The sequence below is a fragment of the Taeniopygia guttata genome, chromosome 2 (genome assembly GCF_048771995.1).
Source record: "Taeniopygia guttata chromosome 2, bTaeGut7.mat, whole genome shotgun sequence".
Taxonomy (NCBI): domain Eukaryota; kingdom Metazoa; phylum Chordata; class Aves; order Passeriformes; family Estrildidae; genus Taeniopygia; species Taeniopygia guttata.
The window spans coordinates 97299956-97324315 of NC_133026.1; the positions used below are offsets into that span (position 1 = coordinate 97299956).

At 64.0% G+C, this 24360-nt stretch overlaps 66 pseudogenes; all 66 read right to left on the reverse strand.

Moving 5' to 3' along the window:
* Positions 1-210: 210 nt before the first annotated feature.
* Positions 211-328, reverse strand: LOC140682687 (5S ribosomal RNA; annotated as a pseudogene).
* A 250-nt stretch (positions 329-578) lies between these two features.
* LOC140682688 (5S ribosomal RNA) lies at positions 579-696 on the reverse strand (annotated as a pseudogene).
* A 252-nt stretch (positions 697-948) lies between these two features.
* LOC140682689 (5S ribosomal RNA) lies at positions 949-1066 on the reverse strand (annotated as a pseudogene).
* A 250-nt stretch (positions 1067-1316) lies between these two features.
* LOC140682690 (5S ribosomal RNA) lies at positions 1317-1434 on the reverse strand (annotated as a pseudogene).
* Positions 1435-1684: 250 nt separating this feature from the next.
* Positions 1685-1802, reverse strand: LOC140682691 (5S ribosomal RNA; annotated as a pseudogene).
* Positions 1803-2054: 252 nt separating this feature from the next.
* Positions 2055-2172, reverse strand: LOC140682692 (5S ribosomal RNA; annotated as a pseudogene).
* Positions 2173-2422: 250 nt separating this feature from the next.
* LOC140682693 (5S ribosomal RNA) lies at positions 2423-2540 on the reverse strand (annotated as a pseudogene).
* Positions 2541-2792: 252 nt separating this feature from the next.
* On the reverse strand, positions 2793-2910 carry LOC140682694 (5S ribosomal RNA; annotated as a pseudogene).
* A 250-nt stretch (positions 2911-3160) lies between these two features.
* LOC140682695 (5S ribosomal RNA) lies at positions 3161-3278 on the reverse strand (annotated as a pseudogene).
* A 250-nt stretch (positions 3279-3528) lies between these two features.
* LOC140682697 (5S ribosomal RNA) lies at positions 3529-3646 on the reverse strand (annotated as a pseudogene).
* A 252-nt stretch (positions 3647-3898) lies between these two features.
* LOC140682698 (5S ribosomal RNA) lies at positions 3899-4016 on the reverse strand (annotated as a pseudogene).
* A 252-nt stretch (positions 4017-4268) lies between these two features.
* On the reverse strand, positions 4269-4386 carry LOC140682699 (5S ribosomal RNA; annotated as a pseudogene).
* A 250-nt stretch (positions 4387-4636) lies between these two features.
* LOC140682700 (5S ribosomal RNA) lies at positions 4637-4754 on the reverse strand (annotated as a pseudogene).
* Positions 4755-5004: 250 nt separating this feature from the next.
* On the reverse strand, positions 5005-5122 carry LOC140682701 (5S ribosomal RNA; annotated as a pseudogene).
* Positions 5123-5374: 252 nt separating this feature from the next.
* On the reverse strand, positions 5375-5492 carry LOC140682702 (5S ribosomal RNA; annotated as a pseudogene).
* Positions 5493-5742: 250 nt separating this feature from the next.
* LOC140683442 (5S ribosomal RNA) lies at positions 5743-5860 on the reverse strand (annotated as a pseudogene).
* Positions 5861-6112: 252 nt separating this feature from the next.
* On the reverse strand, positions 6113-6230 carry LOC140682703 (5S ribosomal RNA; annotated as a pseudogene).
* A 250-nt stretch (positions 6231-6480) lies between these two features.
* LOC140682704 (5S ribosomal RNA) lies at positions 6481-6598 on the reverse strand (annotated as a pseudogene).
* Positions 6599-6850: 252 nt separating this feature from the next.
* LOC140682705 (5S ribosomal RNA) lies at positions 6851-6968 on the reverse strand (annotated as a pseudogene).
* A 250-nt stretch (positions 6969-7218) lies between these two features.
* LOC140682706 (5S ribosomal RNA) lies at positions 7219-7336 on the reverse strand (annotated as a pseudogene).
* A 250-nt stretch (positions 7337-7586) lies between these two features.
* On the reverse strand, positions 7587-7704 carry LOC140682713 (5S ribosomal RNA; annotated as a pseudogene).
* A 252-nt stretch (positions 7705-7956) lies between these two features.
* Positions 7957-8074, reverse strand: LOC140682708 (5S ribosomal RNA; annotated as a pseudogene).
* A 250-nt stretch (positions 8075-8324) lies between these two features.
* On the reverse strand, positions 8325-8442 carry LOC140682709 (5S ribosomal RNA; annotated as a pseudogene).
* Positions 8443-8694: 252 nt separating this feature from the next.
* Positions 8695-8812, reverse strand: LOC140682710 (5S ribosomal RNA; annotated as a pseudogene).
* A 250-nt stretch (positions 8813-9062) lies between these two features.
* LOC140682711 (5S ribosomal RNA) lies at positions 9063-9180 on the reverse strand (annotated as a pseudogene).
* A 250-nt stretch (positions 9181-9430) lies between these two features.
* On the reverse strand, positions 9431-9548 carry LOC140682712 (5S ribosomal RNA; annotated as a pseudogene).
* Positions 9549-9800: 252 nt separating this feature from the next.
* Positions 9801-9918, reverse strand: LOC140682714 (5S ribosomal RNA; annotated as a pseudogene).
* A 250-nt stretch (positions 9919-10168) lies between these two features.
* LOC140682715 (5S ribosomal RNA) lies at positions 10169-10286 on the reverse strand (annotated as a pseudogene).
* A 252-nt stretch (positions 10287-10538) lies between these two features.
* On the reverse strand, positions 10539-10656 carry LOC140682716 (5S ribosomal RNA; annotated as a pseudogene).
* A 250-nt stretch (positions 10657-10906) lies between these two features.
* On the reverse strand, positions 10907-11024 carry LOC140682717 (5S ribosomal RNA; annotated as a pseudogene).
* Positions 11025-11276: 252 nt separating this feature from the next.
* LOC140682718 (5S ribosomal RNA) lies at positions 11277-11394 on the reverse strand (annotated as a pseudogene).
* Positions 11395-11646: 252 nt separating this feature from the next.
* On the reverse strand, positions 11647-11764 carry LOC140682720 (5S ribosomal RNA; annotated as a pseudogene).
* Positions 11765-12014: 250 nt separating this feature from the next.
* Positions 12015-12132, reverse strand: LOC140683069 (5S ribosomal RNA; annotated as a pseudogene).
* A 252-nt stretch (positions 12133-12384) lies between these two features.
* On the reverse strand, positions 12385-12502 carry LOC140682721 (5S ribosomal RNA; annotated as a pseudogene).
* Positions 12503-12752: 250 nt separating this feature from the next.
* On the reverse strand, positions 12753-12870 carry LOC140682722 (5S ribosomal RNA; annotated as a pseudogene).
* A 250-nt stretch (positions 12871-13120) lies between these two features.
* LOC140682723 (5S ribosomal RNA) lies at positions 13121-13238 on the reverse strand (annotated as a pseudogene).
* A 252-nt stretch (positions 13239-13490) lies between these two features.
* Positions 13491-13608, reverse strand: LOC140682724 (5S ribosomal RNA; annotated as a pseudogene).
* Positions 13609-13858: 250 nt separating this feature from the next.
* LOC140682725 (5S ribosomal RNA) lies at positions 13859-13976 on the reverse strand (annotated as a pseudogene).
* Positions 13977-14226: 250 nt separating this feature from the next.
* LOC140682726 (5S ribosomal RNA) lies at positions 14227-14344 on the reverse strand (annotated as a pseudogene).
* Positions 14345-14594: 250 nt separating this feature from the next.
* LOC140682727 (5S ribosomal RNA) lies at positions 14595-14712 on the reverse strand (annotated as a pseudogene).
* A 250-nt stretch (positions 14713-14962) lies between these two features.
* LOC140682728 (5S ribosomal RNA) lies at positions 14963-15080 on the reverse strand (annotated as a pseudogene).
* A 252-nt stretch (positions 15081-15332) lies between these two features.
* Positions 15333-15450, reverse strand: LOC140682729 (5S ribosomal RNA; annotated as a pseudogene).
* Positions 15451-15700: 250 nt separating this feature from the next.
* LOC140682731 (5S ribosomal RNA) lies at positions 15701-15818 on the reverse strand (annotated as a pseudogene).
* A 250-nt stretch (positions 15819-16068) lies between these two features.
* On the reverse strand, positions 16069-16186 carry LOC140682732 (5S ribosomal RNA; annotated as a pseudogene).
* A 252-nt stretch (positions 16187-16438) lies between these two features.
* Positions 16439-16556, reverse strand: LOC140682733 (5S ribosomal RNA; annotated as a pseudogene).
* Positions 16557-16805: 249 nt separating this feature from the next.
* On the reverse strand, positions 16806-16923 carry LOC140682734 (5S ribosomal RNA; annotated as a pseudogene).
* A 250-nt stretch (positions 16924-17173) lies between these two features.
* Positions 17174-17291, reverse strand: LOC140682735 (5S ribosomal RNA; annotated as a pseudogene).
* A 252-nt stretch (positions 17292-17543) lies between these two features.
* Positions 17544-17661, reverse strand: LOC140682736 (5S ribosomal RNA; annotated as a pseudogene).
* Positions 17662-17911: 250 nt separating this feature from the next.
* On the reverse strand, positions 17912-18029 carry LOC140682737 (5S ribosomal RNA; annotated as a pseudogene).
* Positions 18030-18281: 252 nt separating this feature from the next.
* On the reverse strand, positions 18282-18399 carry LOC140682738 (5S ribosomal RNA; annotated as a pseudogene).
* Positions 18400-18649: 250 nt separating this feature from the next.
* On the reverse strand, positions 18650-18767 carry LOC140682739 (5S ribosomal RNA; annotated as a pseudogene).
* Positions 18768-19017: 250 nt separating this feature from the next.
* On the reverse strand, positions 19018-19135 carry LOC140682740 (5S ribosomal RNA; annotated as a pseudogene).
* A 252-nt stretch (positions 19136-19387) lies between these two features.
* LOC140682742 (5S ribosomal RNA) lies at positions 19388-19505 on the reverse strand (annotated as a pseudogene).
* Positions 19506-19755: 250 nt separating this feature from the next.
* Positions 19756-19873, reverse strand: LOC140682743 (5S ribosomal RNA; annotated as a pseudogene).
* Positions 19874-20123: 250 nt separating this feature from the next.
* LOC140682744 (5S ribosomal RNA) lies at positions 20124-20241 on the reverse strand (annotated as a pseudogene).
* Positions 20242-20491: 250 nt separating this feature from the next.
* LOC140682745 (5S ribosomal RNA) lies at positions 20492-20609 on the reverse strand (annotated as a pseudogene).
* Positions 20610-20861: 252 nt separating this feature from the next.
* On the reverse strand, positions 20862-20979 carry LOC140682746 (5S ribosomal RNA; annotated as a pseudogene).
* A 250-nt stretch (positions 20980-21229) lies between these two features.
* Positions 21230-21347, reverse strand: LOC140682747 (5S ribosomal RNA; annotated as a pseudogene).
* Positions 21348-21599: 252 nt separating this feature from the next.
* LOC140682748 (5S ribosomal RNA) lies at positions 21600-21717 on the reverse strand (annotated as a pseudogene).
* A 252-nt stretch (positions 21718-21969) lies between these two features.
* On the reverse strand, positions 21970-22087 carry LOC140682749 (5S ribosomal RNA; annotated as a pseudogene).
* Positions 22088-22339: 252 nt separating this feature from the next.
* LOC140682750 (5S ribosomal RNA) lies at positions 22340-22457 on the reverse strand (annotated as a pseudogene).
* A 250-nt stretch (positions 22458-22707) lies between these two features.
* LOC140682751 (5S ribosomal RNA) lies at positions 22708-22825 on the reverse strand (annotated as a pseudogene).
* Positions 22826-23075: 250 nt separating this feature from the next.
* Positions 23076-23193, reverse strand: LOC140682753 (5S ribosomal RNA; annotated as a pseudogene).
* A 252-nt stretch (positions 23194-23445) lies between these two features.
* Positions 23446-23563, reverse strand: LOC140682754 (5S ribosomal RNA; annotated as a pseudogene).
* Positions 23564-23815: 252 nt separating this feature from the next.
* Positions 23816-23933, reverse strand: LOC140682755 (5S ribosomal RNA; annotated as a pseudogene).
* Positions 23934-24183: 250 nt separating this feature from the next.
* On the reverse strand, positions 24184-24301 carry LOC140682756 (5S ribosomal RNA; annotated as a pseudogene).
* Between the last annotated feature and the right edge of the window lie 59 nt (positions 24302-24360).

Below are 24360 nucleotides of genomic sequence, written 5' to 3' on the forward strand. Positions count from 1 at the left end.
CGCTCCGGGAAGAAGCTCAGAACCCCACAGGGGCTTGACAAGCCCAACAGGGCCACCCCTGCCCACAAGGGGATCTAGAGACAGACCCCAGCCCAGTGCACACACACACACAAGGGATAGAAAAAAAGCAAGGCCTACCTGCCTCTTCCCTCCTGCCCCCCACCTCGACTGCCCAAGGAAAAGCACGCGCCCCCCTCAGGAGGAAAAAGTAGCCTACAGCACCCGGTATTCCCAGGCGGTCTCCCATCCAAGTACTAACCGGGCCCGACCCTGCTTAGCTTCCGAGATCAGGCGAGACCGGCCGCTCTCAGGGCGGCAGGCCGTAGGCACCCGGCGGCCCCTCGGCGGCGGCCTTCAACCCACCACACCACGCTCCGGGAAGAAGCTCAGAACCCCACAGGGGCTTGACAAGCCCAACAGGGCCACCCCTGCCCACAAGGGGATCTAGAGACAGACCCCAGCCCAGTGCACACACACACAAGGGATAGAAAAAAAGCAAGGCCTACCTGCCTCTTCCCTCCTGCCCCCCACCTCAACTGCCCAAGGAAAAGCACGCGCCCCCCTCAGGAGGAAAAAGTAGCCTACAGCACCCGGTATTCCCAGGCGGTCTCCCATCCAAGTACTAACCGGGCCCGACCCTGCTTAGCTTCCGAGATCAGGCGAGACCGGCCGCTCTCAGGGCGGCAGGCCGTAGGCACCCGGCGGCCCCTCGGCGGCGGCCTTCAACCCACCACACCACGCTCCGGGAAGAAGCTCAGAACCCCACAGGGGCTTGACAAGCCCAACAGGGCCACCCCTGCCCACAAGGGGATCTAGAGACAGACCCCAGCCCAGTGCACACACACACACAAGGGATAGAAAAAAAGCAAGGCCTACCTGCCTCTTCCCTCCTGCCCCCCACCTCGACTGCCCAAGGAAAAGCACGCGCCCCCCTCAGGAGGAAAAAGTAGCCTACAGCACCCGGTATTCCCAGGCGGTCTCCCATCCAAGTACTAACCGGGCCCGACCCTGCTTAGCTTCCGAGATCAGGCGAGACCGGCCGCTCTCAGGGCGGCAGGCCGTAGGCACCCGGCGGCCCCTCGGCGGCGGCCTTCAACCCACCACACCACGCTCCGGGAAGAAGCTCAGAACCCCACAGGGGCTTGACAAGCCCAACAGGGCCACCCCTGCCCACAAGGGGATCTAGAGACAGACCCCAGCCCAGTGCACACACACACAAGGGATAGAAAAAAAGCAAGGCCTACCTGCCTCTTCCCTCCTGCCCCCCACCTCGACTGCCCAAGGAAAAGCACGCGCCCCCCTCAGGAGGAAAAAGTAGCCTACAGCACCCGGTATTCCCAGGCGGTCTCCCATCCAAGTACTAACCGGGCCCGACCCTGCTTAGCTTCCGAGATCAGGCGAGACCGGCCGCTCTCAGGGCGGCAGGCCGTAGGCACCCGGCGGCCCCTCGGCGGCGGCCTTCAACCCACCACACCACGCTCCGGGAAGAAGCTGAGAACCCCACAGGGGCTTGACAAGCCCAACAGGGCCACCCCTGCCCACAAGGGGATCTAGAGACAGACCCCAGCCCAGTGCACACACACACAAGGGATAGAAAAAAAGCAAGGCCTACCTGCCTCTTCCCTCCTGCCCCCCACCTCGACTGCCCAAGGAAAAGCACGCGCCCCCCTCAGGAGGAAAAAGTAGCCTACAGCACCCGGTATTCCCAGGCGGTCTCCCATCCAAGTACTAACCGGGCCCGACCCTGCTTAGCTTCCGAGATCAGGCGAGACCGGCCGCTCTCAGGGCGGCAGGCCGTAGGCACCCGGTGGCCCCTCGGCGGCGGCCTTCAACCCACCACACCACGCTCCGGGAAGAAGCTCAGAACCCCACAGGGGCTTGACAAGCCCAACAGGGCCACCCCTGCCCACAAGGGGATCTAGAGACAGACCCCAGCCCAGTGCACACACACACACAAGGGATAGAAAAAAAGCAAGGCCTACCTGCCTCTTCCCTCCTGCCCCCCACCTCGACTGCCCAAGGAAAAGCACGCGCCCCCCTCAGGAGGAAAAAGTAGCCTACAGCACCCGGTATTCCCAGGCGGTCTCCCATCCAAGTACTAACCGGGCCCGACCCTGCTTAGCTTCCGAGATCAGGCGAGACCGGCCGCTCTCAGGGCGGCAGGCCGTAGGCACCCGGCGGCCCCTCGGCGGCGGCCTTCAACCCACCACACCACGCTCCGGGAAGAAGCTCAGAACCCCACAGGGGCTTGACAAGCCCAACAGGGCCACCCCTGCCCACAAGGGGATCTAGAGACAGACCCCAGCCCAGTGCACACACACACAAGGGATAGAAAAAAAGCAAGGCCTACCTGCCTCTTCCCTCCTGCCCCCCACCTCGACTGCCCAAGGAAAAGCACGCGCCCCCCTCAGGAGGAAAAAGTAGCCTACAGCACCCGGTATTCCCAGGCGGTCTCCCATCCAAGTACTAACCGGGCCCGACCCTGCTTAGCTTCCGAGATCAGGCGAGACCGGCCGCTCTCAGGGCGGCAGGCCGTAGGCACCCGGCGGCCCCTCGGCGGCGGCCTTCAACCCACCACACCACGCTCCGGGAAGAAGCTCAGAACCCCACAGGGGCTTGACAAGCCCAACAGGGCCACCCCTGCCCACAAGGGGATCTAGAGACAGACCCCAGCCCAGTGCACACACACACACAAGGGATAGAAAAAAAGCAAGGCCTACCTGCCTCTTCCCTCTTGCCCCCCACCTCGACTGCCCAAGGAAAAGCACGCGCCCCCCTCAGGAGGAAAAAGTAGCCTACAGCACCCGGTATTCCCAGGCGGTCTCCCATCCAAGTACTAACCGGGCCCGACCCTGCTTAGCTTCCGAGATCAGGCGAGACCGGCCGCTCTCAGGGCGGCAGGCCGTAGGCACCCGGCGGCCCCTCGGCGGCGGCCTTCAACCCACCACACCACGCTCCGGGAAGAAGCTCAGAACCCCACAGGGGCTTGACAAGCCCAACAGGGCCACCCCTGCCCACAAGGGGATCTAGAGACAGACCCCAGCCCAGTGCACACACACACAAGGGATAGAAAAAAAGCAAGGCCTACCTGCCTCTTCCCTCCTGCCCCCCACCTCGACTGCCCAAGGAAAAGCACGCGCCCCCCTCAGGAGGAAAAAGTAGCCTACAGCACCCGGTATTCCCAGGCGGTCTCCCATCCAAGTACTAACCGGGCCCGACCCTGCTTAGCTTCCGAGATCAGGCGAGACCGGCCGCTCTCAGGGCGGCAGGCCGTAGGCACCCGGCGGCCCCTCGGCGGCGGCCTTCAACCCACCACACCACGCTCCAGGAAGAAGCTCAGAACCCCACAGGGGCTTGACAAGCCCAACAGGGCCACCCCTGCCCACAAGGGGATCTAGAGACAGACCCCAGCCCAGTGCACACACACACAAGGGATAGAAAAAAAGCAAGGCCTACCTGCCTCTTCCCTCCTGCCCCCCACCTCGACTGCCCAAGGAAAAGCACGCGCCCCCCTCAGGAGGAAAAAGTAGCCTACAGCACCCGGTATTCCCAGGCGGTCTCCCATCCAAGTACTAACCGGGCCCGACCCTGCTTAGCTTCCGAGATCAGGCGAGACCGGCCGCTCTCAGGGCGGCAGGCCGTAGGCACCCGGCGGCCCCTCGGCGGCGGCCTTCAACCCACCACACCACGCTCCGGGAAGAAGCTCAGAACCCCACAGGGGCTTGACAAGCCCAACAGGGCCACCCCTGCCCACAAGGGGATCTAGAGACAGACCCCAGCCCAGTGCACACACACACACAAGGGATAGAAAAAAAGCAAGGCCTACCTGCCTCTTCCCTCCTGCCCCCCACCTCGACTGCCCAAGGAAAAGCACGCGCCCCCCTCAGGAGGAAAAAGTAGCCTACAGCACCCGGTATTCCCAGGCGGTCTCCCATCCAAGTACTAACCGGGCCCGACCCTGCTTAGCTTCCGAGATCAGGCGAGACCGGCCGCTCTCAGGGCGGCAGGCCGTAGGCACCCGGCGGCCCCTCGGCGGCGGCCTTCAACCCACCACACCACGCTCCGGGAAGAAGCTCAGAACCCCACAGGGGCTTGACAAGCCCAACAGGGCCACCCCTGCCCACAAGGGGATCTAGAGACAGACCCCAGCCCAGTGCACACACACACACAAGGGATAGAAAAAAAGCAAGGCCTACCTGCCTCTTCCCTCCTGCCCCCCACCTCGACTGCCCAAGGAAAAGCACGCGCCCCCCTCAGGAGGAAAAAGTAGCCTACAGCACCCGGTATTCCCAGGCGGTCTCCCATCCAAGTACTAACCGGGCCCGACCCTGCTTAGCTTCCGAGATCAGGCGAGACCGGCCGCTCTCAGGGCGGCAGGCCGTAGGCACCCGGCGGCCCCTCGGCGGCGGCCTTCAACCCACCACACCACGCTCCGGGAAGAAGCTCAGAACCCCACAGGGGCTTGACAAGCCCAACAGGGCCACCCCTGCCCACAAGGGGATCTAGAGACAGACCCCAGCCCAGTGCACACACACACAAGGGATAGAAAAAAAGCAAGGCCTACCTGCCTCTTCCCTCCTGCCCCCCACCTCGACTGCCCAAGGAAAAGCACGCGCCCCCCTCAGGAGGAAAAAGTAGCCTACAGCACCCGGTATTCCCAGGCGGTCTCCCATCCAAGTACTAACCGGGCCCGACCCTGCTTAGCTTCCGAGATCAGGCGAGACCGGCCGCTCTCAGGGCGGCAGGCCGTAGGCACCCGGCGGCCCCTCGGCGGCGGCCTTCAACCCACCACACCACGCTCCGGGAAGAAGCTCAGAACCCCACAGGGGCTTGACAAGCCCAACAGGGCCACCCCTGCCCACAAGGGGATCTAGAGACAGACCCCAGCCCAGTGCACACACACACAAGGGATAGAAAAAAAGCAAGTCCTACCTGCCTCTTCCCTCCTGCCCCCCACCTCGACTGCCCAAGGAAAAGCACGCGCCCCCCTCAGGAGGAAAAAGTAGCCTACAGCACCCGGTATTCCCAGGCGGTCTCCCATCCAAGTACTAACCGGGCCCGACCCTGCTTAGCTTCCGAGATCAGGCGAGACCGGCCGCTCTCAGGGCGGCAGGCCGTAGGCACCCGGCGGCCCCTCGGCGGCGGCCTTCAACCCACCACACCACGCTCCGGGAAGAAGCTCAGAACCCCACAGGGGCTTGACAAGCCCAACAGGGCCACCCCTGCCCACAAGGGGATCTAGAGACAGACCCCAGCCCAGTGCACACACACACACAAGGGATAGAAAAAAAGCAAGGCCTACCTGCCTCTTCCCTCCTGCCCCCCACCTCGACTGCCCAAGGAAAAGCACGCGCCCCCCTCAGGAGGAAAAAGTAGCCTACAGCACCCGGTATTCCCAGGCGGTCTCCCATCCAAGTACTAACCGGGCCCGACCCTGCTTAGCTTCCGAGATCAGGCGAGACCGGCCGCTCTCAGGGCGGCAGGCCGTAGGCACCCGGCGGCCCCTCGGCGGCGGCCTTCAACCCACCACACCACGCTCCGGGAAGAAGCTCAGAACCCCACAGGGGCTTGACAAGCCCAACAGGGCCACCCCTGCCCACAAGGGGATCTAGAGACAGACCCCAGCCCAGTGCACACACACACAAGGAATAGAAAAAAAGCAAGGCCTACCTGCCTCTTCCCTCCTGCCCCCCACCTCGACTGCCCAAGGAAAAGCACGCGCCCCCCTCAGGAGGAAAAAGTAGCCTACAGCACCCGGTATTCCCAGGCGGTCTCCCATCCAAGTACTAACCGGGCCCGACCCTGCTTAGCTTCCGAGATCAGGCGAGATCGGCCGCTCTCAGGGCGGCAGGCCGTAGGCACCCGGCGGCCCCTCGGCGGCGGCCTTCAACCCACCACACCACGCTCCGGGAAGAAGCTCAGAACCCCACAGGGGCTTGACAAGCCCAACAGGGCCACCCCTGCCCACAAGGGGATCTAGAGACAGACCCCAGCCCAGTGCACACACACACACAAGGGATAGAAAAAAAGCAAGGCCTACCTGCCTCTTCCCTCCTGCCCCCCACCTCGACTGCCCAAGGAAAAGCACGCGCCCCCCTCAGGAGGAAAAAGTAGCCTACAGCACCCGGTATTCCCAGGCGGTCTCCCATCCAAGTACTAACCGGGCCCGACCCTGCTTAGCTTCCGAGATCAGGCGAGACCGGCCGCTCTCAGGGCGGCAGGCCGTAGGCACCCGGCGGCCCCTCGGCGGCGGCCTTCAACCCACCACACCACGCTCCAGGAAGAAGCTCAGAACCCCACAGGGGCTTGACAAGCCCAACAGGGCCACCCCTGCCCACAAGGGGATCTAGAGACAGACCCCAGCCCAGTGCACACACACACAAGGGATAGAAAAAAAGCAAGGCCTACCTGCCTCTTCCCTCCTGCCCCCCACCTCGACTGCCCAAGGAAAAGCACGCGCCCCCCTCAGGAGGAAAAAGTAGCCTACAGCACCCGGTATTCCCAGGCGGTCTCCCATCCAAGTACTAACCGGGCCCGACCCTGCTTAGCTTCCGAGATCAGGCGAGACCGGCCGCTCTCAGGGCGGCAGGCCGTAGGCACCCGGCGGCCCCTCGGCGGCGGCCTTCAACCCACCACACCACGCTCCGGGAAGAAGCTCAGAACCCCACAGGGGCTTGACAAGCCCAACAGGGCCACCCCTGCCCACAAGGGGATCTAGAGACAGACCCCAGCCCAGTGCACACACACACACAAGGGATAGAAAAAAAGCAAGGCCTACCTGCCTCTTCCCTCCTGCCCCCCACCTCGACTGCCCAAGGAAAAGCACGCGCCCCCCTCAGGAGGAAAAAGTAGCCTACAGCACCCGGTATTCCCAGGCGGTCTCCCATCCAAGTACTAACCGGGCCCGACCCTGCTTAGCTTCCGAGATCAGGCGAGACCGGCCGCTCTCAGGGCGGCAGGCCGTAGGCACCCGGCGGCCCCTCGGCGGCGGCCTTAAACCCACCACACCACGCTCCGGGAAGAAGCTCAGAACCCCACAGGGGCTTGACAAGCCCAACAGGGCCACCCCTGCCCACAAGGGGATCTAGAGACAGACCCCAGCCCAGTGCACACACACACAAGGGATAGAAAAAAAACAAGGCCTACCTGCCTCTTCCCTCCTGCCCCCCACCTCGACTGCCCAAGGAAAAGCACGCGCCCCCCTCAGGAGGAAAAAGTAGCCTACAGCACCCGGTATTCCCAGGCGGTCTCCCATCCAAGTACTAACCGGGCCCGACCCTGCTTAGCTTCCGAGATCAGGCGAGACCGGCCGCTCTCAGGGCGGCAGGCCGTAGGCACCCGGCGGCCCCTCGGCGGCGGCCTTCAACCCACCACACCACGCTCCGGGAAGAAGCTCAGAACCCCACAGGGGCTTGACAAGCCCAACAGGGCCACCCCTGCCCACAAGGGGATCTAGAGACAGACCCCAGCCCAGTGCACACACACACAAGGGATAGAAAAAAAGCAAGGCCTACCTGCCTCTTCCCTCCTGCCCCCCACCTCGACTGCCCAAGGAAAAGCACGCGCCCCCCTCAGGAGGAAAAAGTAGCCTACAGCACCCGGTATTCCCAGGCGGTCTCCCATCCAAGTACTAACCGGGCCCGACCCTGCTTAGCTTCCGAGATCAGGCGAGATCGGCCGCTCTCAGGGCGGCAGGCCGTAGGCACCCGGCGGCCCCTCGGCGGCGGCCTTCAACCCACCACACCACGCTCCGGGAAGAAGCTCAGAACCCCACAGGGGCTTGACAAGCCCAACAGGGCCACCCCTGCCCACAAGGGGATCTAGAGACAGACCCCAGCCCAGTGCACACACACACACAAGGGATAGAAAAAAAGCAAGGCCTACCTGCCTCTTCCCTCCTGCCCCCCACCTCGACTGCCCAAGGAAAAGCACGCGCCCCCCTCAGGAGGAAAAAGTAGCCTACAGCACCCGGTATTCCCAGGCGGTCTCCCATCCAAGTACTAACCGGGCCCGACCCTGCTTAGCTTCCGAGATCAGGCGAGACCGGCCGCTCTCAGGGCGGCAGGCCGTAGGCACCCGGCGGCCCCTCGGCGGCGGCCTTCAACCCACCACACCACGCTCCGGGAAGAAGCTCAGAACCCCACAGGGGCTTGACAAGCCCAACAGGGCCACCCCTGCCCACAAGGGGATCTAGAGACAGACCCCAGCCCAGTGCACACACACACAAGGGATAGAAAAAAAGCAAGGCCTACCTGCCTCTTCCCTCCTGCCCCCCACCTCAACTGCCCAAGGAAAAGCACGCGCCCCCCTCAGGAGGAAAAAGTAGCCTACAGCACCCGGTATTCCCAGGCGGTCTCCCATCCAAGTACTAACCGGGCCCGACCCTGCTTAGCTTCCGAGATCAGGCGAGACCGGCCGCTCTCAGGGCGGCAGGCCGTAGGCACCCGGCGGCCCCTCGGCGGCGGCCTTCAACCCACCACACCACGCTCCGGGAAGAAGCTCAGAACCCCACAGGGGCTTGACAAGCCCAACAGGGCCACCCCTGCCCACAAGGGGATCTAGAGACAGACCCCAGCCCAGTGCACACACACACACAAGGGATAGAAAAAAAGCAAGGCCTACCTGCCTCTTCCCTCCTGCCCCCCACCTCGACTGCCCAAGGAAAAGCACGCGCCCCCCTCAGGAGGAAAAAGTAGCCTACAGCACCCGGTATTCCCAGGCGGTCTCCCATCCAAGTACTAACCGGGCCCGACCCTGCTTAGCTTCCGAGATCAGGCGAGACCGGCCGCTCTCAGGGCGGCAGGCCGTAGGCACCCGGCGGCCCCTCGGCGGCGGCCTTCAACCCACCACACCACGCTCCGGGAAGAAGCTCAGAACCCCACAGGGGCTTGACAAGCCCAACAGGGCCACCCCTGCCCACAAGGGGATCTAGAGACAGACCCCAGCCCAGTGCACACACACACAAGGGATAGAAAAAAAGCAAGGCCTACCTGCCTCTTCCCTCCTGCCCCCCACCTCGACTGCCCAAGGAAAAGCACGCGCCCCCCTCAGGAGGAAAAAGTAGCCTACAGCACCCGGTATTCCCAGGCGGTCTCCCATCCAAGTACTAACCGGGCCCGACCCTGCTTAGCTTCCGAGATCAGGCGAGACCGGCCGCTCTCAGGGCGGCAGGCCGTAGGCACCCGGCGGCCCCTCGGCGGCGGCCTTCAACCCACCACACCACGCTCCGGGAAGAAGCTGAGAACCCCACAGGGGCTTGACAAGCCCAACAGGGCCACCCCTGCCCACAAGGGGATCTAGAGACAGACCCCAGCCCAGTGCACACACACACAAGGGATAGAAAAAAAGCAAGGCCTACCTGCCTCTTCCCTCCTGCCCCCCACCTCGACTGCCCAAGGAAAAGCACGCGCCCCCCTCAGGAGGAAAAAGTAGCCTACAGCACCCGGTATTCCCAGGCGGTCTCCCATCCAAGTACTAACCGGGCCCGACCCTGCTTAGCTTCCGAGATCAGGCGAGACCGGCCGCTCTCAGGGCGGCAGGCCGTAGGCACCCGGTGGCCCCTCGGCGGCGGCCTTCAACCCACCACACCACGCTCCGGGAAGAAGCTCAGAACCCCACAGGGGCTTGACAAGCCCAACAGGGCCACCCCTGCCCACAAGGGGATCTAGAGACAGACCCCAGCCCAGTGCACACACACACACAAGGGATAGAAAAAAAGCAAGGCCTACCTGCCTCTTCCCTCCTGCCCCCCACCTCGACTGCCCAAGGAAAAGCACGCGCCCCCCTCAGGAGGAAAAAGTAGCCTACAGCACCCGGTATTCCCAGGCGGTCTCCCATCCAAGTACTAACCGGGCCCGACCCTGCTTAGCTTCCGAGATCAGGCGAGACCGGCCGCTCTCAGGGCGGCAGGCCGTAGGCACCCGGCGGCCCCTCGGCGGCGGCCTTCAACCCACCACACCACGCTCCGGGAAGAAGCTCAGAACCCCACAGGGGCTTGACAAGCCCAACAGGGCCACCCCTGCCCACAAGGGGATCTAGAGACAGACCCCAGCCCAGTGCACACACACACAAGGAATAGAAAAAAAGCAAGGCCTACCTGCCTCTTCCCTCCTGCCCCCCACCTCGACTGCCCAAGGAAAAGCACGCGCCCCCCTCAGGAGGAAAAAGTAGCCTACAGCACCCGGTATTCCCAGGCGGTCTCCCATCCAAGTACTAACCGGGCCCGACCCTGCTTAGCTTCCGAGATCAGGCGAGACCGGCCGCTCTCAGGGCGGCAGGCCGTAGGCACCCGGCGGCCCCTCGGCGGCGGCCTTCAACCCACCACACCACGCTCCGGGAAGAAGCTCAGAACCCCACAGGGGCTTGACAAGCCCAACAGGGCCACCCCTGCCCACAAGGGGATCTAGAGACAGACCCCAGCCCAGTGCACACACACACACAAGGGATAGAAAAAAAGCAAGGCCTACCTGCCTCTTCCCTCCTGCCCCCCACCTCGACTGCCCAAGGAAAAGCACGCGCCCCCCTCAGGAGGAAAAAGTAGCCTACAGCACCCGGTATTCCCAGGCGGTCTCCCATCCAAGTACTAACCGGGCCCGACCCTGCTTAGCTTCCGAGATCAGGCGAGACCGGCCGCTCTCAGGGCGGCAGGCCGTAGGCACCCGGCGGCCCCTCGGCGGCGGCCTTCAACCCACCACACCACGCTCCGGGAAGAAGCTCAGAACCCCACAGGGGCTTGACAAGCCCAACAGGGCCACCCCTGCCCACAAGGGGATCTAGAGACAGACCCCAGCCCAGTGCACACACACACAAGGGATAGAAAAAAAGCAAGGCCTACCTGCCTCTTCCCTCCTGCCCCCCACCTCGACTGCCCAAGGAAAAGCACGCGCCCCCCTCAGGAGGAAAAAGTAGCCTACAGCACCCGGTATTCCCAGGCGGTCTCCCATCCAAGTACTAACCGGGCCCGACCCTGCTTAGCTTCCGAGATCAGGCGAGACCGGCCGCTCTCAGGGCGGCAGGCCGTAGGCACCCGGCGGCCCCTCGGCGGCGGCCTTCAACCCACCACACCACGCTCCGGGAAGAAGCTCAGAACCCCACAGGGGCTTGACAAGCCCAACAGGGCCACCCCTGCCCACAAGGGGATCTAGAGACAGACCCCAGCCCAGTGCACACACACACACAAGGGATAGAAAAAAAGCAAGGCCTACCTGCCTCTTCCCTCCTGCCCCCCACCTCGACTGCCCAAGGAAAAGCACGCGCCCCCCTCAGGAGGAAAAAGTAGCCTACAGCACCCGGTATTCCCAGGCGGTCTCCCATCCAAGTACTAACCGGGCCCGACCCTGCTTAGCTTCCGAGATCAGGCGAGACCGGCCGCTCTCAGGGCGGCAGGCCGTAGGCACCCGGCGGCCCCTCGGCGGCGGCCTTCAACCCACCACACCACGCTCCGGGAAGAAGCTCAGAACCCCACAGGGGCTTGACAAGCCCAACAGGGCCACCCCTGCCCACAAGGGGATCTAGAGACAGACCCCAGCCCAGTGCACACACACACACAAGGGATAGAAAAAAAGCAAGGCCTACCTGCCTCTTCCCTCCTGCCCCCCACCTCGACTGCCCAAGGAAAAGCACGCGCCCCCCTCAGGAGGAAAAAGTAGCCTACAGCACCCGGTATTCCCAGGCGGTCTCCCATCCAAGTACTAACCGGGCCCGACCCTGCTTAGCTTCCGAGATCAGGCGAGACCGGCCGCTCTCAGGGCGGCAGGCCGTAGGCACCCGGCGGCCCCTCGGCGGCGGCCTTCAACCCACCACACCACGCTCCGGGAAGAAGCTCAGAACCCCACAGGGGCTTGACAAGCCCAACAGGGCCACCCCTGCCCACAAGGGGATCTAGAGACAGACCCCAGCCCAGTGCACACACACACAAGGAATAGAAAAAAAGCAAGGCCTACCTGCCTCTTCCCTCCTGCCCCCCACCTCGACTGCCCAAGGAAAAGCACGCGCCCCCCTCAGGAGGAAAAAGTAGCCTACAGCACCCGGTATTCCCAGGCGGTCTCCCATCCAAGTACTAACCGGGCCCGACCCTGCTTAGCTTCCGAGATCAGGCGAGACCGGCCGCTCTCAGGGCGGCAGGCCGTACGCACCCGGCGGCCCCTCGGCGGCGGCCTTCAACCCACCACACCACGCTCCGGGAAGAAGCTGAGAACCCCACAGGGGCTTGACAAGCCCAACAGGGCCACCCCTGCCCACAAGGGGATCTAGAGACAGACCCCAGCCCAGTGCACACACACACACAAGGGATAGAAAAAAAGCAAGGCCTACCTGCCTCTTCCCTCCTGCCCCCCACCTCGACTGCCCAAGGAAAAGCACGCGCCCCCCTCAGGAGGAAAAAGTAGCCTACAGCACCCGGTATTCCCAGGCGGTCTCCCATCCAAGTACTAACCGGGCCCGACCCTGCTTAGCTTCCGAGATCAGGCGAGACCGGCCGCTCTCAGGGCGGCAGGCCGTAGGCACCCGGCGGCCCCTCGGCGGCGGCCTTCAACCCACCACACCACGCTCCGGGAAGAAGCTCAGAACCCCACAGGGGCTTGACAAGCCCAACAGGGCCACCCCTGCCCACAAGGGGATCTAGAGACAGACCCCAGCCCAGTGCACACACACACAAGGGATAGAAAAAAAGCAAGGCCTACCTGCCTCTTCCCTCCTGCCCCCCACCTCGACTGCCCAAGGAAAAGCACGCGCCCCCCTCAGGAGGAAAAAGTAGCCTACAGCACCCGGTATTCCCAGGCGGTCTCCCATCCAAGTACTAACCGGGCCCGACCCTGCTTAGCTTCCGAGATCAGGCGAGACCGGCCGCTCTCAGGGCGGCAGGCCGTAGGCACCCGGCGGCCCCTCGGCGGCGGCCTTCAACCCACCACACCACGCTCCAGGAAGAAGCTCAGAACCCCACAGGGGCTTGACAAGCCCAACAGGGCCACCCCTGCCCACAAGGGGATCTAGAGACAGACCCCAGCCCAGTGCACACACACACAAGGGATAGAAAAAAAGCAAGGCCTACCTGCCTCTTCCCTCCTGCCCCCCACCTCGACTGCCCAAGGAAAAGCACGCGCCCCCCTCAGGAGGAAAAAGTAGCCTACAGCACCCGGTATTCCCAGGCGGTCTCCCATCCAAGTACTAACCGGGCCCGACCCTGCTTAGCTTCCGAGATCAGGCGAGACCGGCCGCTCTCAGGGCGGCAGGCCGTAGGCACCCGGCGGCCCCTCGGCGGCGGCCTTCAACCCACCACACCACGCTCCGGGAAGAAGCTCAGAACCCCACAGGGGCTTGACAAGCCCAACAGGGCCACCCCTGCCCACAAGGGGATCTAGAGACAGACCCCAGCCCAGTGCACACACACACACAAGGGATAGAAAAAAAGCAAGGCCTACCTGCCTCTTCCCTCCTGCCCCCCACCTCGACTGCCCAAGGAAAAGCACGCGCCCCCCTCAGGAGGAAAAAGTAGCCTACAGCACCCGGTATTCCCAGGCGGTCTCCCATCCAAGTACTAACCGGGCCCGACCCTGCTTAGCTTCCGAGATCAGGCGAGACCGGCCGCTCTCAGGGCGGCAGGCCGTAGGCACCCGGCGGCCCCTCGGCGGCGGCCTTAAACCCACCACACCACGCTCCGGGAAGAAGCTCAGAACCCCACAGGGGCTTGACAAGCCCAACAGGGCCACCCCTGCCCACAAGGGGATCTAGAGACAGACCCCAGCCCAGTGCACACACACACAAGGGATAGAAAAAAAGCAAGGCCTACCTGCCTCTTCCCTCCTGCCCCCCACCTCGACTGCCCAAGGAAAAGCACGCGCCCCCCTCAGGAGGAAAAAGTAGCCTACAGCACCCGGTATTCCCAGGCGGTCTCCCATCCAAGTACTAACCGGGCCCGACCCTGCTTAGCTTCCGAGATCAGGCGAGACCGGCCGCTCTCAGGGCGGCAGGCCGTAGGCACCCGGCGGCCCCTCGGCGGCGGCCTTCAACCCACCACACCACGCTCCGGGAAGAAGCTCAGAACCCCACAGGGGCTTGACAAGCCCAACAGGGCCACCCCTGCCCACAAGGGGATCTAGAGACAGACCCCAGCCCAGTGCACACACACACAAGGGATAGAAAAAAAGCAAGGCCTACCTGCCTCTTCCCTCCTGCCCCCCACCTCGACTGCCCAAGGAAAAGCACGCGCCCCCCTCAGGAGGAAAAAGTAGCCTACAGCACCCGGTATTCCCAGGCGGTCTCCCATCCAAGTACTAACCGGGCCCGACCCTGCTTAGCTTCCGAGATCAGGCGAGACCGGCCGCTCTCAGGGCGGCAGGCCGTAGGCACCCGGCGGCCCCTCGGCGGCGGCCTTCAACCCACCACACCACGCTCCGGGAAGAAGCTCAGAACCCCACAGGGGCTTGACAAGCCCAACAGGGCCACCCCTGCCCACAAGGGGATCTAGAGACAGACCCCAGCCCAGTGCACACACACACAAGGGATAGAAAAAAAGCAAGGCCTACCTGCCTCTTCCCTCCTGCCCCCCACCTCGACTGCCCAAGGAAAAGCACGCGCCCCCCTCAGGAGGAAAAAGTAGCCTACAGCACCCGGTATTCCCAGGCGGTCTCCCATCCAAGTACTAACCGGGCCCGACCCTGCTTAGCTTCCGAGATCAGGCGAGACCGGCCGCTCTCAGGGCGGCAGGCCGTAGGCACCCGGCGGCCCCTCGGCGGCGGCCTTCAACCCACCACACCACGCTCCAGGAAGAAGCTCAGAACCCCACAGGGGCTTGACAAGCCCAACAGGGCCACCCCTGCCCACAAGGGGATCTAGAGACAGACCCCAGCCCAGTGCACACACACACAAGGGATAGAAAAAAAGCAAGGCCTACCTGCCTCTTCCCTCCTGCCCCCCACCTCGACTGCCCAAGGAAAAGCACGCGCCCCCCTCAGGAGGAAAAAGTAGCCTACAGCACCCGGTATTCCCAGGCGGTCTCCCATCCAAGTACTAACCGGGCCCGACCCTGCTTAGCTTCCGAGATCAGGCGAGACCGGCCGCTCTCAGGGCGGCAGGCCGTAGGCACCTGGCGGCCCCTCGGCGGCGGCCTTCAACCCACCACACCACGCTCCGGGAAGAAGCTCAGAACCCCACAGGGGCTTGACAAGCCCAACAGGGCCACCCCTGCCCACAAGGGGATCTAGAGACAGACCCCAGCCCAGTGCACACACACACACAAGGGATAGAAAAAAAGCAAGGCCTACCTGCCTCTTCCCTCCTGCCCCCCACCTCGACTGCCCAAGGAAAAGCACGCGCCCCCCTCAGGAGGAAAAAGTAGCCTACAGCACCCGGTATTCCCAGGCGGTCTCCCATCCAAGTACTAACCGGGCCCGACCCTGCTTAGCTTCCGAGATCAGGCGAGACCGGCCGCTCTCAGGGCGGCAGGCCGTAGGCACCCGGCGGCCCCTCGGCGGCGGCCTTCAACCCACCACACCACGCTCCGGGAAGAAGCTCAGAACCCCACAGGGGCTTGACAAGCCCAACAGGGCCACCCCTGCCCACAAGGGGATCTAGAGACAGACCCCAGCCCAGTGCACACACACACAAGGGATAGAAAAAAAGCAAGGCCTACCTGCCTCTTCCCTCCTGCCCCCCACCTCGACTGCCCAAGGAAAAGCACGCGCCCCCCTCAGGAGGAAAAAGTAGCCTACAGCACCCGGTATTCCCAGGCGGTCTCCCATCCAAGTACTAACCGGGCCCGACCCTGCTTAGCTTCCGAGATCAGGCGAGACCGGCCGCTCTCAGGGCGGCAGGCCGTAGGCACCCGGCGGCCCCTCGGCGGCGGCCTTCAACCCACCACACCACGCTCCGGGAAGAAGCTCAGAACCCCACAGGGGCTTGACAAGCCCAACAGGGCCACCCCTGCCCACAAGGGGATCTAGAGACAGACCCCAGCCCAGTGCACACACACACAAGGGATAGAAAAAAAGCAAGGCCTACCTGCCTCTTCCCTCCTGCCCCCCACCTCGACTGCCCAAGGAAAAGCACGCGCCCCCCTCAGGAGGAAAAAGTAGCCTACAGCACCCGGTATTCCCAGGCGGTCTCCCATCCAAGTACTAACCGGGCCCGACCCTGCTTAGCTTCCGAGATCAGGCGAGACCGGCCGCTCTCAGGGCGGCAGGCCGTAGGCACCCGGCGGCCCCTCGGCGGCGGCCTTCAACCCACCACACCACGCTCCGGGAAGAAGCTCAGAACCCCACAGGGGCTTGACAAGCCCAACAGGGCCACCCCTGCCCACAAGGGGATCTAGAGACAGACCCCAGCCCAGTGCACACACACACACAAGGGATAGAAAAAAAGCAAGGCCTACCTGCCTCTTCCCTCCTGCCCCCCACCTCGACTGCCCAAGGAAAAGCACGCGCCCCCCTCAGGAGGAAAAAGTAGCCTACAGCACCCGGTATTCCCAGGCGGTCTCCCATCCAAGTACTAACCGGGCCCGACCCTGCTTAGCTTCCGAGATCAGGCGAGACCGGCCGCTCTCAGGGCGGCAGGCCGTAGGCACCCGGCGGCCCCTCGGCGGCGGCCTTCAACCCACCACACCACGCTCCAGGAAGAAGCTCAGAACCCCACAGGGGCTTGACAAGCCCAACAGGGCCACCCCTGCCCACAAGGGGATCTAGAGACAGACCCCAGCCCAGTGCACACACACACAAGGGATAGAAAAAAAGCAAGGCCTACCTGCCTCTTCCCTCCTCCCCCCACCTCGACTGCCCAAGGAAAAGCACGCGCCCCCCTCAGGAGGAAAAAGTAGCCTACAGCACCCGGTATTCCCAGGCGGTCTCCCATCCAAGTACTAACCGGGCCCGACCCTGCTTAGCTTCCGAGATCAGGCGAGACCGGCCGCTCTCAGGGCGGCAGGCCGTAGGCACCCGGCGGCCCCTCGGCGGCGGCCTTCAACCCACCACACCACGCTCCGGGAAGAAGCTCAGAACCCCACAGGGGCTTGACAAGCCCAACAGGGCCACCCCTGCCCACAAGGGGATCTAGAGACAGACCCCAGCCCAGTGCACACACACACAAGGGATAGAAAAAAAGCAAGGCCTACCTGCCTCTTCCCTCCTGCCCCCCACCTCGACTGCCCAAGGAAAAGCACGCGCCCCCCTCAGGAGGAAAAAGTAGCCTACAGCACCCGGTATTCCCAGGCGGTCTCCCATCCAAGTACTAACCGGGCCCGACCCTGCTTAGCTTCCGAGATCAGGCGAGACCGGCCGCTCTCAGGGCGGCAGGCCGTAGGCACCCGGCGGCCCCTCGGCGGCGGCCTTCAACCCACCACACCACGCTCCGGGAAGAAGCTCAGAACCCCACAGGGGCTTGACAAGCCCAACAGGGCCACCCCTGCCCACAAGGGGATCTAGAGACAGACCCCAGCCCAGTGCACACACACACACAAGGGATAGAAAAAAAGCAAGGCCTACCTGCCTCTTCCCTCCTGCCCCCCACCTCGACTGCCCAAGGAAAAGCACGCGCCCCCCTCAGGAGGAAAAAGTAGCCTACAGCACCCGGTATTCCCAGGCGGTCTCCCATCCAAGTACTAACCGGGCCCGACCCTGCTTAGCTTCCGAGATCAGGCGAGACCGGCCGCTCTCAGGGCGGCAGGCCGTAGGCACCCGGCGGCCCCTCGGCGGCGGCCTTCAACCCACCACACCACGCTCCGGGAAGAAGCTCAGAACCCCACAGGGGCTTGACAAGCCCAACAGGGCCACCCCTGCCCACAAGGGGATCTAGAGACAGACCCCAGCCCAGTGCACACACACACAAGGAATAGAAAAAAAGCAAGGCCTACCTGCCTCTTCCCTCCTGCCCCCCACCTCGACTGCCCAAGGAAAAGCACGCGCCCCCCTCAGGAGGAAAAAGTAGCCTACAGCACCCGGTATTCCCAGGCGGTCTCCCATCCAAGTACTAACCGGGCCCGACCCTGCTTAGCTTCCGAGATCAGGCGAGACCGGCCGCTCTCAGGGCGGCAGGCCGTAGGCACCCGGCGGCCCCTCGGCGGCGGCCTTCAACCCACCACACCACGCTCCGGGAAGAAGCTGAGAACCCCACAGGGGCTTGACAAGCCCAACAGGGCCACCCCTGCCCACAAGGGGATCTAGAGACAGACCCCAGCCCAGTGCACACACACACACAAGGGATAGAAAAAAAGCAAGGCCTACCTGCCTCTTCCCTCCTGCCCCCCACCTCGACTGCCCAAGGAAAAGCACGCGCCCCCCTCAGGAGGAAAAAGTAGCCTACAGCACCCGGTATTCCCAGGCGGTCTCCCATCCAAGTACTAACCGGGCCCGACCCTGCTTAGCTTCCGAGATCAGGCGAGACCGGCCGCTCTCAGGGCGGCAGGCCGTAGGCACCCGGCGGCCCCTCGGCGGCGGCCTTCAACCCACCACACCACGCTCCGGGAAGAAGCTCAGAACCCCACAGGGGCTTGACAAGCCCAACAGGGCCACCCCTGCCCACAAGGGGATCTAGAGACAGACCCCAGCCCAGTGCACACACACACAAGGGATAGAAAAAAAGCAAGGCCTACCTGCCTCTTCCCTCCTGCCCCCCACCTCGACTGCCCAAGGAAAAGCACGCGCCCCCCTCAGGAGGAAAAAGTAGCCTACAGCACCCGGTATTCCCAGGCGGTCTCCCATCCAAGTACTAACCGGGCCCGACCCTGCTTAGCTTCCGAGATCAGGCGAGACCGGCCGCTCTCAGGGCGGCAGGCCGTAGGCACCCGGCGGCCCCTCGGCGGCGGCCTTCAACCCACCACACCACGCTCCGGGAAGAAGCTCAGAACCCCACAGGGGCTTGACAAGCCCAACAGGGCCACCCCTGCCCACAAGGGGATCTAGAGACAGACCCCAGCCCAGTGCACACACACACAAGGGATAGAAAAAAAGCAAGGCCTACCTGCCTCTTCCCTCCTGCCCCCCACCTCGACTGCCCAAGGAAAAGCACGCGCCCCCCTCAGGAGGAAAAAGTAGCCTACAGCACCCGGTATTCCCAGGCGGTCTCCCATCCAAGTACTAACCGGGCCCGACCCTGCTTAGCTTCCGAGATCAGGCGAGACCGGCCGCTCTCAGGGCGGCAGGCCGTAGGCACCCGGCGGCCCCTCGGCGGCGGCCTTCAACCCACCACACCACGCTCCGGGAAGAAGCTCAGAACCCCACAGGGGCTTGACAAGCCCAACAGGGCCACCCCTGCCCACAAGGGGATCTAGAGACAGACCCCAGCCCAGTGCACACACACACACAAGGGATAGAAAAAAAGCAAGGCCTACCTGCCTCTTCCCTCCTGCCCCCCACCTCGACTGCCCAAGGAAAAGCACGCGCCCCCCTCAGGAGGAAAAAGTAGCCTACAGCACCCGGTATTCCCAGGCGGTCTCCCATCCAAGTACTAACCGGGCCCGACCCTGCTTAGCTTCCGAGATCAGGCGAGACCGGCCGCTCTCAGGGCGGCAGGCCGTAGGCACCCGGCGGCCCCTCGGCGGCGGCCTTCAACCCACCACACCACGCTCCGGGAAGAAGCTCAGAACCCCACAGGGGCTTGACAAGCCCAACAGGGCCACCCCTGCCCACAAGGGGATCTAGAGACAGACCCCAGCCCAGTGCACACACACACAAGGGATAGAAAAAAAGCAAGGCCTACCTGCCTCTTCCCTCCTGCCCCCCACCTCGACTGCCCAAGGAAAAGCACGCGCCCCCCTCAGGAGGAAAAAGTAGCCTACAGCACCCGGTATTCCCAGGCGGTCTCCCATCCAAGTACTAACCGGGCCCGACCCTGCTTAGCTTCCGAGATCAGGCGAGACCGGCCGCTCTCAGGGCGGCAGGCCGTAGGCACCCGGCGGCCCCTCGGCGGCGGCCTTCAACCCACCACACCACGCTCCGGGAAGAAGCTCAGAACCCCACAGGGGCTTGACAAGCCCAACAGGGCCACCCCTGCCCACAAGGGGATCTAGAGACAGACCCCAGCCCAGTGCACACACACACAAGGGATAGAAAAAAAGCAAGGCCTACCTGCCTCTTCCCTCCTGCCCCCCACCTCGACTGCCCAAGGAAAAGCACGCGCCCCCCTCAGGAGGAAAAAGTAGCCTACAGCACCCGGTATTCCCAGGCGGTCTCCCATCCAAGTACTAACCGGGCCCGACCCTGCTTAGCTTCCGAGATCAGGCGAGACCGGCCGCTCTCAGGGCGGCAGGCCGTAGGCACCCGGCGGCCCCTCGGCGGCGGCCTTCAACCCACCACACCACGCTCCGGGAAGAAGCTCAGAACCCCACAGGGGCTTGACAAGCCCAACAGGGCCACCCCTGCCCACAAGGGGATCTAGAGACAGACCCCAGCCCAGTGCACACACACACAAGGGATAGAAAAAAAGCAAGGCCTACCTGCCTCTTCCCTCCTGCCCCCCACCTCAACTGCCCAAGGAAAAGCACGCGCCCCCCTCAGGAGGAAAAAGTAGCCTACAGCACCCGGTATTCCCAGGCGGTCTCCCATCCAAGTACTAACCGGGCCCGACCCTGCTTAGCTTCCGAGATCAGGCGAGACCGGCCGCTCTCAGGGCGGCAGGCCGTAGGCACCCGGCGGCCCCTCGGCGGCGGCCTTCAACCCACCACACCACGCTCCGGGAAGAAGCTCAGAACCCCACAGGGGCTTGACAAGCCCAACAGGGCCACCCCTGCCCACAAGGGGATCTAGAGACAGACCCCAGCCCAGTGCACACACACACACAAGGGATAGAAAAAAAGCAAGGCCTACCTGCCTCTTCCCTCCTGCCCCCCACCTCGACTGCCCAAGGAAAAGCACGCGCCCCCCTCAGGAGGAAAAAGTAGCCTACAGCACCCGGTATTCCCAGGCGGTCTCCCATCCAAGTACTAACCGGGCCCGACCCTGCTTAGCTTCCGAGATCAGGCGAGACCGGCCGCTCTCAGGGCGGCAGGCCGTAGGCACCCGGCGGCCCCTCGGCGGCGGCCTTCAACCCACCACACCACGCTCCGGGAAGAAGCTCAGAACCCCACAGGGGCTTGACAAGCCCAACAGGGCCACCCCTGCCCACAAGGGGATCTAGAGACAGACCCCAGCCCAGTGCACACACACACAAGGGATAGAAAAAAAGCAAGTCCTACCTGCCTCTTCCCTCCTGCCCCCCACCTCGACTGCCCAAGGAAAAGCACGCGCCCCCCTCAGGAGGAAAAAGTAGCCTACAGCACCCGGTATTCCCAGGCGGTCTCCCATCCAAGTACTAACCGGGCCCGACCCTGCTTAGCTTCCGAGATCAGGCGAGACCGGCCGCTCTCAGGGCGGCAGGCCGTAGGCACCCGGCGGCCCCTCGGCGGCGGCCTTCAACCCACCACACCACGCTCCGGGAAGAAGCTCAGAACCCCACAGGGGCTTGACAAGCCCAACAGGGCCACCCCTGCCCACAAGGGGATCTAGAGACAGACCCCAGCCCAGTGCACACACACACACAAGGGATAGAAAAAAAGCAAGGCCTACCTGCCTCTTCCCTCCTGCCCCCCACCTCGACTGCCCAAGGAAAAGCACGCGCCCTCCTCAGGAGGAAAAAGTAGCCTACAGCACCCGGTATTCCCAGGCGGTCTCCCATCCAAGTACTAACCGGGCCCGACCCTGCTTAGCTTCCGAGATCAGGCGAGACCGGCCGCTCTCAGGGCGGCAGGCCGTAGGCACCCGGCGGCCCCTCGGCGGCGGCCTTCAACCCACCACACCACGCTCCAGGAAGAAGCTCAGAACCCCACAGGGGCTTGACAAGCCCAACAGGGCCACCCCTGCCCACAAGGGGATCTAGAGACAGACCCCAGCCCAGTGCACACACACACACAAGGGATAGAAAAAAAGCAAGGCCTACCTGCCTCTTCCCTCCTGCCCCCCACCTCGACTGCCCAAGGAAAAGCACGCGCCCCCCTCAGGAGGAAAAAGTAGCCTACAGCACCCGGTATTCCCAGGCGGTCTCCCATCCAAGTACTAACCGGGCCCGACCCTGCTTAGCTTCCGAGATCAGGCGAGACCGGCCGCTCTCAGGGCGGCAGGCCGTAGGCACCCGGCGGCCCCTCGGCGGCGGCCTTCAACCCACCACACCACGCTCCGGGAAGAAGCTCAGAACCCCACAGGGGCTTGACAAGCCCAACAGGGCCACCCCTGCCCACAAGGGGATCTAGAGACAGACCCCAGCCCAGTGCACACACACACACAAGGGATAGAAAAAAAGCAAGGCCTACCTGCCTCTTCCCTCCTGCCCCCCACCTCGACTGCCCAAGGAAAAGCACGCGCCCCCCTCAGGAGGAAAAAGTAGCCTACAGCACCCGGTATTCCCAGGCGGTCTCCCATCCAAGTACTAACCGGGCCCGACCCTGCTTAGCTTCCGAGATCAGGCGAGACCGGCCGCTCTCAGGGCGGCAGGCCGTAGGCACCCGGCGGCCCCTCGGCGGCGGCCTTCAACCCACCACACCACGCTCCAGGAAGAAGCTCAGAACCCCACAGGGGCTTGACAAGCCCAACAGGGCCACCCCTGCCCACAAGGGGATCTAGAGACAGACCCCAGCCCAGTGCACACACACACAAGGGATAGAAAAAAAGCAAGGCCTACCTGCCTCTTCCCTCCTGCCCCCCACCTCGACTGCCCAAGGAAAAGCACGCGCCCCCCTCAGGAGGAAAAAGTAGCCTACAGCACCCGGTATTCCCAGGCGGTCTCCCATCCAAGTACTAACCGGGCCCGACCCTGCTTAGCTTCCGAGATCAGGCGAGACCGGCCGCTCTCAGGGCGGCAGGCCGTAGGCACCCGGCGGCCCCTCGGCGGCGGCCTTCAACCCACCACACCACGCTCCGGGAAGAAGCTGAGAACCCCACAGGGGCTTGACAAGCCCAACAGGGCCACCCCTGCCCACAAGGGGATCTAGAGACAGACCCCAGCCCAGTGCACACACACACAAGGGATAGAAAAAAAGCAAGGCCTACCTGCCTCTTCCCTCCTGCCCCCCACCTCGACTGCCCAAGGAAAAGCACGCGCCCCCCTCAGGAGGAAAAAGTAGCCTACAGCACCCGGTATTCCCAGGCGGTCTCCCATCCAAGTACTAACCGGGCCCGACCCTGCTTAGCTTCCGAGATCAGGCGAGACCGGCCGCTCTCAGGGCGGCAGGCCGTAGGCACCCGGCGGCCCCTCGGCGGCGGCCTTCAACCCACCACACCACGCTCCGGGAAGAAGCTCAGAACCCCACAGGGGCTTGACAAGCCCAACAGGGCCACCCCTGCCCACAAGGGGATCTAGAGACAGACCCCAGCCCAGTGCACACACACACACAAGGGATAGAAAAAAAGCAAGGCCTACCTGCCTCTTCCCTCCTGCCCCCCACCTCGACTGCCCAAGGAAAAGCACGCGCCCCCCTCAGGAGGAAAAAGTAGCCTACAGCACCCGGTATTCCCAGGCGGTCTCCCATCCAAGTACTAACCGGGCCCGACCCTGCTTAGCTTCCGAGATCAGGCGAGACCGGCCGCTCTCAGGGCGGCAGGCCGTAGGCACCCGGCGGCCCCTCGGCGGCGGCCTTCAACCCACCACACCACGCTCCGGGAAGAAGCTCAGAACCCCACAGGGGCTTGACAAGCCCAACAGGGCCACCCCTGCCCACAAGGGGATCTAGAGACAGACCCCAGCCCAGTGCACACACACACACAAGGGATAGAAAAAAAGCAAGGCCTACCTGCCTCTTCCCTCCTGCCCCCCACCTCGACTGCCCAAGGAAAAGCACGCGCCCCCCTCAGGAGGAAAAAGTAGCCTACAGCACCCGGTATTCCCAGGCGGTCTCCCATCCAAGTACTAACCGGGCCCGACCCTGCTTAGCTTCCGAGATCAGGCGAGACCGGCCGCTCTCAGGGCGGCAGGCCGTAGGCACCCGGCGGCCCCTCGGCGGCGGCCTTCAACCCACCACACCACGCTCCGGGAAGAAGCTCAGAACCCCACAGGGGCTTGACAAGCCCAACAGGGCCACCCCTGCCCACAAGGGGATCTAGAGACAGACCCCAGCCCAGTGCACACACACACAAGGGATAGAAAAAAAGCAAGGCCTACCTGCCTCTTCCCTCCTGCCCCCCACCTCGACTGCCCAAGGAAAAGCACGCGCCCCCCTCAGGAGGAAAAAGTAGCCTACAGCACCCGGTATTCCCAGGCGGTCTCCCATCCAAGTACTAACCGGGCCCGACCCTGCTTAGCTTCCGAGATCAGGCGAGACCGGCCGCTCTCAGGGCGGCAGGCCGTAGGCACCCGGCGGCCCCTCGGCGGCGGCCTTCAACCCACCACACCACGCTCCGGGAAGAAGCT